We start from the raw sequence: 14,013 nt of genomic DNA, 5'->3' as shown, positions 1-14,013 counted from the left end.
AGGAGGAAAACCATGGATGTGCGGAGGACAACATTCCTCCTTTTGATGGCGCCGAAAAATCTTTCGCCGCCGTTCCCGGGACGCGGAGGCCACCGAAGAAGAAAGGGCGTCGACGGAAACCTTGATGACTCGTATCCACGAGTTGCAAAATACTCGCGGCCAAGAATTATCGGGTATCCAAATCACTGCATACTTTCTTAGTACTAGAGTGCAGCCACTTCAAGCTCGCAAATATCCTCTCTGGAAATATGCTGGCGATGAAGACGTAGATCGGCTGTCGGTGAATTTGGAGGTCAAGGATTTAGAAAAACTTGTCCGAAAAATTTCATCCCTCAGCAAAAGAGATGCTGTCCCTTCTTCTTGCCGTGTGACGCCGTTCAGCGCCGCCAATCCACTTCCCAAGGTAATCTTTGTCTATTTGTCTTGTTGTTGCTTGTGCTATCTTTTTGTTACTTCTTTACCGATATCTCTCCCTCGCTTTATTTTGCACAGGATCATCCAAAACTTGTCTCGCTTCCTCCTCTTCCCGAAGGTGGAGAAGTCGAAGAAAGGGCCATTGTCACTGATGACAATCAAGAAGCTCCGTCTTTTGTGAATGAACCCGTGGATTCTCGAAAATCTGCGGGATCTTCCGAAGGCACTACGTCGGCCCAATCTCCTCCTCCCGCCGTTTCTCCAAAAGGGAAAAGGAAGAGGAGTAACGCCGAAGATTCCGGCACTTCCAAAGCCGAAGAAGTTGATCCTTCACATCAGAAGGCAACTTATGATCCATATCTCGCATCCCTCGTCAGCTCGTAAGTCACCTTGATTTCCCCTTATTTCTGTAGTCGAAGTTTTTTGTCCTATCTTGCTTTTTATGCTATCGATCCTTAATCGCAGTGATGACGAGGAAGAAGTACCGACTCGTGACGTGGCTCCTCGGACGAGCGCGTCACATACTTTGCTTGTGTCGGAGACGCTAGTTGAAGGAGAAGAATCTTCGCCTCCTCAACAAAACGTCGTCACCACCACTCCTCCTTCAAGCCCCCTTGCTCCTTCACCAAAAAGGACGAGGGTTGAGACGATCGTCGAGCCTGCCCCTCAATTGGGTAGCTTTTCTCAGGCGCTCTTAGATGATGTAAGTTTTTGACTTGCCTCGCCAGTATCTATATTTCCTCCGTTTACTTCTTTTTGTGCCTTCATTTTTTTCTGTTACCGAAATTTTCTTTCTCTATTCTTCTTTGACAGCCCATGATCAAAGAGCTTGTTCGCATTGGGTCCCAATTCATTGGGTACCGTGAATATGCCAGCAGGACTGAAGGTAACAACTTTTTGTTGTCATTGTTTCCGATCTTCTTGCTTCTATTTTTGTCGCAATTTTGATTGTTCTTTTCTATTTTGGCAGAGAAACTTGCAGAGGCCAACAAAGCTTGCCGACACTCTTGCTCATAAATTGGAGCAAAGTGAAAAGGCTCGCCGTAAAGCCGAACTTGACGCTAGCCAAGCAAAAGTGGAGGCCGATGAAGCCAAAGCAAAAGCTGCTAGTGTCGAAGAACCGCAAAAGAAACTTGAAGATGCCGAAGCTGCTCTAAATGAGCACAAGGCCGCACAAGCTGCTCGTGAAAAGGGAATCCTCAAGCGCGTGAACACTCAAAATCGTCGCTTCCTCGGTAATTTTGTTGATCCCTTCTATTTTTCGTAAGACTTGCTTTCCTTTATTTTTACTTGTTGTCAACTAATATGCTATTTCTTTGGCAGGTCAAACGAGCCAAGATTTTGATCTTGAGAATCCCACCAATGATCCTCTGCTTGACGCGTTGTCTTATCTGGAGTTTCACGGCCAAGAAATTCGCGAAGGCGTGGTGAATGCTGACGCAGGATTGTCGAAGTTGTTCCGCTACTTCTTCCCGAAGAAAGAGGAGCCTAAGACTTTCCTCGCTCTTGCCAAGGACTTCAATCCGCCGGAGGATCTTGGACTGAAGATGCGCCAGAAAACATGAAGGTTGCTGTTGAGAGCACTATTGCCCTGGTCGCTGACAGTCAACAAACTATTGACTGGATGAAAGTAGGCGACACCGAGCAGATAGAACCATCAAGATGGAGGTCGTTGATCAAGGCAGCCAAGCCCAACACGAAGAAAATCCTGGCCTATCTCGGGATCAAGCCATCTTCGACTCCTAGCTCATCAAGGCCGGAGGTCTAGTTGAATGCCTTTGCTTTTTTCTTTCCTTTGCTTTCTCTATTCCTTTTGCCGTTGTCGCCATTTTAGCCTTGGCGACAATTACCCGGTTAGTCCCTCTGGAGAACTTCTTTTGTAATGTCCGTGTAAATTTTCTAGAAATTAATGAAATTCCTCTTCGTGCTTATCATTGATCCTGGGACTTTCTTTTCCAGTTAATATTTGATAATTATTCGACCAACCCTTGTTCTCGCCGTCGCTTCACCTCGCATCTTCCTTCTCGAAGAAAGTACTAGTCGATGATAATCCCCTCGAAGGTTCTTCAAGCAAACATTTGTCTGAAGATTTGCAAGAACTTCGACAACAACTTCAATCCATGAAGAAACAAACTCGGCAATGATGGAACAATCTCGGAAAGCATCTGAGCAAGAAAAACTTGCTCTCCAACAAGCCAAAGAGGCTACGGCTGCCAAGGATGCTGCTGTGTTGGAAGCAAAGGAAGCCACGACCCGAGAAAATAGTATGCTCGAGCTAATGCTGGAAGCTAGCACAGATATGTTAGGTACGTTTTTCCGACCTCACAATGCCTCCTCTTTATTTTGCTGTGCCTTCCTTCAAATTTCTTGCCTTGTCGCTTAATAGGCTCGGTTCTTGATGCCGCTGCCGAAGATCGAAGAGTGAACGAGAGAACGAATCTTCTTGTCAATCTTTCCCTTAACCATGGCTGTTTGTTCTGGGCCACTCCTGAACGAACCCAACAAATTGTCAGGTTCCAAGATCGTGCTTGCCAAGTGCGCGAATTTCTCAATTTTTGCACGACAACATTAACCCTTGTTTATAGGACTTTATTTCCTCGAAATGAGGTTCCCAAAACTCTTCCCGAATTACCGGAGGTATTCAGAGATGCTCCCCGCATTCATAATTTTGTGCGAGCTCAACTCACCGCCGGAGCAAGGTTCGCCATGATTATGATAAATATTTGTCATCCAAAGTTAGACCCGACGAAGATTGTTGCCGATTGCCCGGCCAAGAAAACGCGGCGAAAAAATGATATTGACACAATCGATGATATGGTAGCTCCCGTGGCCGAGTCGATGATAGATGAGCTTCTTCGGATGGACTCGTAATTCTTCATCAAGGGGTCCTATGCTGAACATAAAACAACCAGAGGCTTATCCGTAGATAGTATTTTGGGCTTTAACTGATTTGTATCATATTGGAAACCTTGTATCTCTATCTTTTCTGATTTCTTTTTTATTTCCGAAGAAATTTGTTGTATATTGCAAAGTGCTCCATATTGTTGGAGCCCCCGAGCCTTCTGGCTAGGGGTTGTACTGTTTTTTCTATCTTGAAGATTTTTCCTTCTGTTGTAATAAGACATCCTTTCTTTCATTGATGGATTGCAAATCTTCGAGTATCTTTAATATCGAAGTTCTATATTTTTGTTGCGAGGTTCTTGGACCAAAGCAATTAAGATTTTTGACGTGTACACTATATTTATAATTGTTGGCTTCCGATTTTTATATTTGGCGAGGTATTAGTGTACCAGGGCGAAATATTTCAGTAGATCTATGTTGTACGTATTTTGAGACTTAGGCGTTGAGCCCCCGAGCGTGTCGAAAAATAAGAAGTATATCTCCACTATCTTTATTATATTGCAGCACCGCGAGCCCGCCTCATTAAAAACCTTTCCGGCCCCACTCGGTGCCCCGAAAAGGAAAAGAGTGCGTCTGAAAACTCGCGGGCGTTTCAATACATTGTATTTTTACATAGAAGGACTATATTTCGGCTCTAGGCATAGAACCGCCTGAGCTGCGCCACGTTCCAGGGGTTTTTCTCAGGAACCCCTGTCTTCTTGTCCTTGATCCTGTATGCTCCTCCGTCGATGACTTCCGTGACGATGTAAGGCCCCAACCATGGTGACTCGAGCTTCTCTGTACTTTGCTGGTTGAGTCGCAGGACCAAATCACCGACCTGAAAAGATCTTGGCCGCAATCGTCGACTGTGGTAGTTCTTCAAGTCTTGTTGGTACTTGGTAACCCGTGACAGTACTTCATCTCGAGCTTCATCGAGTGCATCCATATCATCCTCCCGAACTTTTCGTGATGTTTCTTCGTCGTACCCTGTTACTCTTGGAGAATCGTGCTCTATTTCAATTGGTAGTACGGCTTCAGCTCCGTGGACGAGAAAGAACGGGGTTTCTTGTGTCGCCGTGTTTGGTGTTGTTCGGATGCTCCACAAAACACTTGGCAGTTCTTCTGGCCAGGTGTGTCGAGCCTTTTCAAGCGGTCCTAGCAGACGTTTTTTAATGCCATTGCAGATAATGCCATTGGCTTTCTCGACTTGACCATTAGTTTGGGGATGTGCAACTGACGCGAAGTGCAATTTGATGCCCACTTCCGCACAGTATGCCTTGAACTCCTTCGACGTGAAGTTGCTGCCATTGTCTGTGACGATGCTGTGAGGTACTCCAAATCGAAAAACGATGCCCTTCACGAACTTTATTGCTGATTGTGCATCCGGTGAATTTATTGGCTTCGCTTCTACCCACTTGGTGAATTTGTCGACAACGAACCAACAGGTACTCGTATCCTCCCGGCGAAGCTTTGTGCAACTTGCCTACCATGTCGAGTCCCCACCGGGCAAAGGGCCATGATAATGGTATTGGCATTAGTTCTCGCCGCCGGAGAGTGCGGTTTTGCGGCAAATCTCTGGCACGCGTCGCAAGTTCGTACTATCTCTTTTGCATCCTCGATTGCTGTCAACCAAGTAGAATCCCGCCCGAAAGACTTTGGCCGCAATAGCTCGACCGCTTGCGTGGTGACCACATATTCCCTCGTGCACATCTTTTAGGATTATTCTTCCTTCTTCCGGTGTGACACACCTTTGCAAGACGCCTGAAATACTTCGCTTATATAACTCCCCTTTGACCACTGTGAAAGCTTTGGATCGTCGAATAACTCGCCTTGCTTCAATTGGATCGTCGGGTATTTCCTTCCCGAGGATATACGATACGTACGCTTGCATCCAAGGAACTTCTATCATCATCACAAGTTCTTGGTCCTCTTCGTCCTCCATGGTTTCTTTGGGAGACGCCGAAGTTTTTCCTTCTTTTGCTTTTTTCTCGCACCTTCTTCGGCTTCGTTGATCTCTCCGCTATTTCTTCCCAAAACACGCTCGGCGGGATTGGGAGGCATTGTGACCCGATGTTTGCGAGGACGTCGGCTTCATCATTGCTCGCCCATCGATATGATTTACCTCGCATCCATCAAACAGCTTTTCCAGCTCATTGTATACCTCCTTGTATGCTATCATGCTATCATTGATCGCATCACATTGGTTCATAACTTGCCGAGCCACCAATTGTGAGTCGCCAAAGATTTTTAGTCGAGTTGCACCGCAAGCTTTCGCCATCTTCATCCCGTGTATAAGGGCTTCATATTCTGCTTCATTGTTGGATGCGTTTGGGAACGTCATCCGTAGGACATATTTCAACTTGTCGCCTTCAGGTGATATGAGTATCACTCCTGCGCCAGCTCCTTCTACTCTCTTGGATCCGTCGAAGTTCATTGTCCAAGTTCTCGACAAATCTGGGGGTCCCGTGTTTTGCAGCTCCATCCACTCCGCGATGAAATCTGGCAAAACTTGCGACTTGATTGCTTTTCTTTTTTCATACGTGATGTCCCGAGGGGAAAGTTCTATTCCCCAAAGGGAGACACGTCCTGTAGCTTCTGGATTGTTCAGTATATTTGAGAGAGGTGCTTCATTGACTACTATTATCGGGTGTGCCGAAAAATAGTGGCACAACTTTCTTGCTGTTGTAATTACTCCATATGCTAGTTTCTGGTACTGCGGGTACCGCTGTTTGGAAGGCGATAAAACTTCACTAATGAAATATACCGGCCTTTGCACTCCATGGAGTTTTCCTTCTTCTTCTCTTTCGACAACTAGCACCGTGCTAACCACTTGGGGTGTGGCTGCGATGTACAGCAGGAGAGGTTCCTTTTCCTTCGGCGCCACCAAGATTGGTGGTGTCGAGATTTTGCGTTTTAGATCCTCGAAAGCTCTGTCGGCTTCTTCGTTCCACTGGAATTTCTCCCCTTGTTTTATCAAAGCGTAGAACGGTAGTGCTTTTTCTCCCAGCCTGGCGACGAATCTACTCAAAGCTGCGACTCGCCCAGTTAATTGATGTATTTATTTTAACTTGGTTGGCTTCCTCATCGTTACGATGGCTTGTATTTTGTCGGGGTTTGCCTCAATCCCTCTTGCTGAAACTAAGAACCCGAGGAGTTCTCCTGCTGGAACGCCAAAAGAGCATTTCGTCGGGTTCAGCTTGATGCAGAATTTGTCGAGGTTATCAAAAGTTTCCTTGAGATCTTCGATCAATGTTGTCCCCTTTTTGACGTTATGACTACGTCATCAATGTATACTTGCACGTTTTTTCCAATCTGTGTTGCCAAACACTTCTGCATCATCCTCTGATACGTTGCTCCCGCGTTTTTCAACCCGAAGGGCATTGTTTTATAACAAAATACGCCATACGGTGTGATGAACGCTGTTTTGGCTTCGTCGTCTTCTTTTAATCTGATCTGGTTATAACCGTAGTATGCGTCCGTAAAGGAAAGACGTTCACATCCCGCCGTGGAGTCGATAATCCGATCGATCCTTGGGAGGGGAAAGTGATCCTTTGGACAATGTTTATTGAGACACGTAAAGTCGACACACATGCGAAGGACTTTAGTGTTTTTCTTTGGCACCATCACCGGGTTAGCTACCCAAGTGGCTTCGGTGGATATCTCTTTGATGAAACCAGCTTCTCCGAGTCGATCAATTTCTGATAGCATAGCTTTGCGGTTTGGTTCCGAAAAACGTCGCAAAGGTTGTTTGATTGGTCTCGCTAGTGGATCCAAGTTAAGGTGGTGCTCGGCAAGTTCCCCGGGTACTCCCGGCATGTCAGCTGGACACCATGCGAAGATTTTCCAGCTTCTCACGGAGGAACTTGACGAGCGCGCTTTCCTATGCGAGGTCCATGTCATTTGCAATGGATGTCGTCTTTTTGGATCCGTCGGGTGAATCTCGCACCTCCTTAGAATTTTTCTCGGTGTTGAAAGTTGATTCTTTATTTGGCCTTGCAACGTCCGGCAGCACGTCGTAGTCGGTCATGAGCCTTGATGCCAAATACTCAGCTTGCATCCCGAAAGTTTCTGATAGTCGATGAAAATCCTTGTCACATTTATCGGCTAGGGCGAAGCTTCCTTTGATTGTAATTGGTCCCTTAGGTCCGGGCATCCTCCACAATAGATACGTGTAATGTGGTACCGCCATAAATCTAGCATATGCTGGTCGTCCCAACAGAGCGTGGTATTGTGACGGGAAATCTACGACTTCAAACTCCAATTTCTCGATTCTGTAATTTTCTCGGGTCCCAAACTGAACGTCGAGATTAATCTTCCCCAACGGATAGCTTGGCTTCTCCGGTGTGATGCCGTGGAATCTCGTGTCTCGTTGGTTTCAGGTTTGCTAGGGAGATGTTCATCTTCCTTAATGCATCTCGCGTACATGAGGTTCAAGCTGCCGCCACCATCTATAAACACGCGAGACACGTCAAATCCTCGCGATGACCGCCGGTAGTATGAGTGCTGACTGCCCTGGTCGAGGAACTTGCTGCGGATGATCTGCTATGGTGAAGCCAATGTCTTGCCCTGACCAATTAAGGTACTCAACTGTTGGTGGAGGCATCTTCTCTGCCATGAACACTTGTCGCGAGATTACTTTCTGAGTTCTATTGGACGGCCTTCCCTTCTGAATCATCGAGACCGCTCCATTAGAGTTGGGGTCAACGTAAGGTGGTGGTGCAGCGCCGCCGCTATTCTTAGCCGATGTCGATTGTCATCCGTTATCGCGGGAGGAGGTGGCAAGTGGACCTCACTTCGGGTTCTCGAGGGTTTCTTTGCGCCGCCCGAGCATTAGCATGCCCTCGCGTATCTCAAGCATTGCCCGGAAATTTCGACAATCCTTCCGCAGATGTCCCGACCGTCTTTTTCCGTTGTCGTCGAGGAAAAAGTGCATCCGACACGGCCCGTTCATCATTTCTTCGGGAGACACAAAAGGCCTCCGGAACCTTGGCCCGCTGTTTTGCCTATTTTGTCGAAATTCGTCTCTATTGTCACTTCGTTGCTCATTACTTCTCCGGTAATCATCTCGATTATTTCCTCCTCGCACCGGCTCGGAAACCAGCCGAAATTTGACCTCGGAGCATCATAATTCGAGTACCGCCGAGGAAATCGTCGCCTTGATTGATAATTTCGACCGCGGTCCTCCTCCGGCGACCTATGCCGTTTGTTGTGGACAGCATCTTCTCCATCCGCCCATCTCGTTTGCTATTTCCATTAATGCAGATACTCGTCTTTGGATTGGTTCTTCCCAAATCTTCGACAAAATCTCCACGCCCGATCCCCGCGACAAATGCATCTATTGCCCTCTCGTCGATATATTTTCTCGCCGAGTTTTTTATGATGTTCCACCTTTGGATATATTTTCTCATTGGCTCGTCCGGCTTCGTCGACACGCCCGTAACTCCTCTAGAGACGCGGGCTTCTTGCGTGTGGATCGGAAATTCTTGACGAATATGTCCTCAAAGCTATCCCAGCTGTCGATAGATCCCGGCGGAAGCTTTTTGATCCAAGATCGTGCAGCTCCACTTAAATGCACCTGAATACTTTGCATGGCCGTTGCCCCGGTCCCTCCAGCTAACTTCACCGTCTCGAGGTAATCAACTAGCCAATCCTCCGGATCTTGCAGGCCGTCGAATTTTTTGAAATGATCGTGCAACTTAAATCCCGAAGGGACTCGAGTTTTTCGTACTCTCCTTGTGAAGCACGGCAAACCGCACATATCCTCGTCGTTTAATTCCGGGGAATACCGATGTTCCCTTCGCCTTGCCGTGCTCTGTCTACCCTTGCTTGTGCTGCCGTATCTCTTGCTCCACTTGTTCCTTCGACATTTGCCGCCGCTGCCGCCGTAGGTCGTGGACTATTTTGCCTTGCAGCTCCTTCCGGCGGTGTTGATACAAACGCCGTTCCCATGGCTTCAGCTCCCGCCACCGCCATGTTGTACAAAGCCTCCCTTGGATCTCCCGGAGGTGGCCTAGATGCAAGGATAAAGGCTTGTGTCGCCATATACCCAGCCTTCCGGTGTCTTGGGGATAATATTCCCTCTCGTGTCTATCGACATAAAAGACATGTCGAGATTTTGAACCAGGTACTCTCTTTCTCCTTCGGTATGTGTTGCAATCTTGACCTTGCTCTGTTCCGAGCTTCTCTATGGCTATCTCCCGAGGTTCCGCATTGTCGACTTAACTCGCCCTTCGTCTCGCTTGACGCGAAGCTGCCTCCTTTCTTCCGTTTAGAGCTTCTGTCTGTTTTTCCAGCTTCTCTTCCAGCTCGGGCGAGTCTATATTGATAAGCTTGCAGCTCTTGGACCGTAGCAGCTTGTCGTCATTGGTTCCGAGCCATCTAAAGCTTTCGCAGCTCTATCCCAGGCTGTTTGTGGAAGTTGAACTCTAACGCGTGGTGTGGGCCCAACATATTTAGTGCCCATACCTCTCCTTAGATCTGAGGGATCGACATAGGGATTACCCAAATCGTCGAAAGCCTCCGATGTTTCCTCTTGATCGCGACTTGCATCTCCAATGGCAAAAACTTGATGATATTTTGGAGTTTTCACTTTGCCTGGTTCGGTGACACCACCATAGAGTTTGGTGAAGACCTTCCCAATAGAGGCGGATTTGTCGATGAAGTCGAAGCTATCAGTGTCGCTTGAATCATCGCTTATATAAGAGTCCGCCGATGATTCGAAGGACATGTCGCCGAAGATTCTCGGCGAGTTTTTCACTTGCCCTGCTGTCGATGAAGCGTGGCGACGAAATCTCCTTATCGCTGGACTCGACGGATGATACTGAGTTTGAGAGATCAGAACCACCCGACGAAAATCCCGACGAGATCGGAACTTCGAGACGATACACTCCTTCTTTCTCGACGCGGAAATCGAATTTTCCAAACGTCATCTTCATTGGCTCCTCCAGATACGCATATGCATCCAAACGGGAGGGTGGGTGAGGAACAAAATCAACAAGACCAGCTTCGATCCGTTTACCTCTCGTCCATGATGTTGCTTGCTACCGATGAAGTCGACGATCTTGAACGTGCCATCGAGATCAGCTCCTTGTCGCCTCTAATTCCCACGGACGGCGCCAATTGACAAGGTATTAACTTGTCAATGCCTATGGATTGTAGGCTAGGGTTTAGTTGGAAGTAGAGGGCAAGTAGATCTCGAAGGTTTCAGCCGAAAAGTACTCGACGATTATGAAAACTATGGTTTGTAGACAATGATTCTATGATCTCCGCGTCCCTCGACTCCCCCTTATATAGGAGGCGGAGCCGAGGGATTCGTGTTGTACAAGTTACAAAGTCCGGGAAGGTTTCAAACTCATCCCGTAAGATTACAAATAAGACTTTCTATTACAACTCTAACTTTCCTTAATAACATCTTGGGCTTCCGAATCTTCTTATTCTTCGAGTAGTGGGCCTTCAATAAACCCCGGTACTATCTTCGGCAGGCCCATTAGGGATGCCCATGTCGGTGGGATTCCCCCTTCCATGAGGGGGTTGGCCGGCCACCCTAGGGAGTCCACCTTGGACTCCTCCCTTTAGGGTTGGCTGGCCATGCAAGGTGGAGTCCCTCCGGGACTCTACTTTCCATGGTGATTTCTTCCGGACTTTTCTAGAACCTTCTAGAACCTGCCATAAATGCACCGGATCATTTCCAAACTTGGAATATGACTTCCTATATATGAATCTTATTCTCCGGACCATTCCGGAACTCCTCGTGATGTCCGGGATCTCATCCGGGACTCCGAACAAATATTCGAACTCCATTCCATATTCAAGTTCTACCATTTCAACATCCAACTTTAAGTGTGTCACCCTACGGTTCGTGAACTATGCGGACATGGTTGAGTACTCACTCCGACCAATAACCAATAGCGGGATCCGGAGATCCATAATGGCTCCCACATATTCAACGATGACTTCGGTGATCGAATGAACCATTCACATACGATACCAATTCCCTTTGTCACGCGATATTTTTACTTGTCCGAGGTTTGATCATCGGTATCACTCTATACCTTGTTCAACCTCGTTTCTCGACAAGTACTCTTTACTCGTACCGTGGTATGTGGTCTCTTATGAACTTATTCATATGCTTGCAAGACATTAGACGACATTCCACCGAGAGGGCCCGAGTATATCTATCCGTCATCGGGATGGACAAATCCCACTGTTGATCCATATGCCTCAACTCATACTTTCCGGATACTTAATCCCACCTTTATAACCACCCATTTACGCAGTGGCGTTTGATGTAATCAAAGTACCTTTCCGGTATAAGTGATTTACATGATCTCATGGTCATAAGGACTAGGTAACTATGTATCGAAAGCTTATAGCAAATAACTTAATGACGAGATCTTATGCTACGCTTAATTGGGTGTGTCCATTACATCATTCATATAATGATATAACCTTGTTATTAATAACATCCAATGTTCATGATTATGAAACTAATCATCCATTAATCAACAAGCTAGTTTAAGAGGCATACTAGGGACTTCTTGTTGTCTACATATCACACATGTACTAATGTTTCGGTTAATACAATTATAGCATGATATATAAACATTTATCATAAACATAAAGATATAAATAATAACCACTTTATTATTGCCTCTAGGGCATATCTCCTTCACAACACTGTAGCTTCCATGGCTGAGGCACGCCCAAAGAAATCCAAAGTCCATGCTCAGGTGGAACTGAAGAACTTCCGACGAAGGCTGAGGGTATGTTCAGACGATACACTATCCTAGACTTCCCGCGCAAATTGACAGAAGAGGATTGTGTGTTGTATGGATTCATGGCGGCCACAAAAGAAGCATTCAGCTGCAACATCAGGGATATGCCTGGCCTGCAATTGGTGGCCACTTTGAAGGCAGTCATGTGCAAAGCGCCAAGTTGTGATTTTCATTTTCCCGGGAACCTTGGCTGCCCATAGAGCCTTCCATAGTTTTGCATCGCCTTCATGATCAGAAGATAAACCCCCTTTGGATATACTTCGCTGTTCACAAAACTTTCCCGATCTTGCTAGATTGTAGCCCGATCCGTGTAGGTGCCGAAGCGAGTGTGTGGCCAAGAATCACCGCCACGATGGCTAATCGGAATCTGAACAATCTTCAAAGCCGCCTCCTCAGAAAAAAATGGGTCAAGATCATCTTCGCTGACCCGGAGGTTGTGATCAACCCAGCCTTCGGAGGATTAAATCCTTTTCCATACGTAATTCCTAATTCCAATGGTTACATGTTGCGGGGAGTTCAGTTTTTTCTGCGAAACTGCTCCCTTTGATCCATAATAAATGTAGACAGCATTTTTAGGGAAAATAACTTAAGCCACCATGGCTGGTACATCATCATTCCACCAAATAACCTAGTTGCATTACATGATGTTCCTACAAAGGCTAACATATGGGCAACCTTGTTTGCATTTCATCTACACCCTCGTACTTCTGTACTAGAAAACCATGATTGATGTCTGATTTTCAGATCATCAATTGAAGCTGCTAGCTGGGAGAAATCTACCTGGCCGGTTCATTTGATCAATAGGAAGGAGTAGCTTTTCTTAAAATGAATCTGGGCCGACAGTAGGACACTAGGACTGATCTTCGCCTGTACGTTTGTCACATCGGGCCGGCCCATAAGCAGAATTTGCTGGCCATCGCCTCAACTCTCCTCCTCCGCCTGCCACGGTCGTCGCCGTCGCCCTCACACCAGACACCACTCCCCTCCCTCTCACCGCAGGGCTGTCGCTTCTCCATGATGGCTAGGTGGGGGCTGGGGGCGGACGGTGCCTGCGTCGACAATAACGCCTCTGGTACACAGATCTTCCCTTCCGCTTCCGCTGCTTATGCACTTCTTCATCCGAGCAACCTGACCACGGAAAATGAAGTATGCGCCAGCAACGGATCGATTGATACGAAGTGCCAAGGTCAGAACACAGAGTTCCAGGAACTACAGTTAAGTTGGCAATTTCAGTACTGTTTGCATTTTTTTCTGCTATGCTAGCCATGTAGTAAACCGGTCTCTGTCCGTATTCCCTAGAGCTGCTGAAGCTGGTCTTTGCATTTTTCGTCAGAGTCATTTTCTTGTATTTGCTGGTTGTGATTGCTTATCAAGCCTGCCGCTCGATTCTTTGGGGTCGTTTTCGTTGGTGGGTAGACACCACAACACAAGTACGTGGCTTTGCTCAGTTTAATACTCCACTCCCCAGCTTCTGTTTTGTCATCTCCTATCAAAATACTTGTTTAGAAGTATTAGTGACGTTGTAACATAAGCAAACCAGAGGAAAAAACATGAAACAAAAATTATTTGACACCTTGATCGATACTATTTGATTGAAATTTAAACATGTAAGGGGCAGATAGAATCCCAATTACCTTATGCTGAATCGAGTCCAGTTGGAGCTACTCGGCCAGGAGACATGGCAACACGATGAAACATCAGTGCAGTAACAGGAGGATTGGTGCAATAGTTCCTGCACTAGTTTAAACTATCACCCTTTGCTGATTTTTTACATTAGTTCCAGCACTAATCTTGCCTGAATACACAATAACTTGAATACAATATATTCATCTATCTTAGCTGTCCACATGTACTGGCTTGAAGTTGCCAAGAAAGAGGGCAAGGTTGCCACCTAGAACATATTCATTGACTTGCTTTTAGTAAGTCTACGCCATCACTATTAGAC

Source organism: Lolium rigidum, chromosome 7, assembly GCF_022539505.1.
Source record: "Lolium rigidum isolate FL_2022 chromosome 7, APGP_CSIRO_Lrig_0.1, whole genome shotgun sequence".
Classification (NCBI taxonomy): domain Eukaryota; kingdom Viridiplantae; phylum Streptophyta; class Magnoliopsida; order Poales; family Poaceae; genus Lolium; species Lolium rigidum.
The sequence above is the reverse complement of the archived record's forward strand: the minus strand, read 5'-3'. Positions refer to the sequence as shown.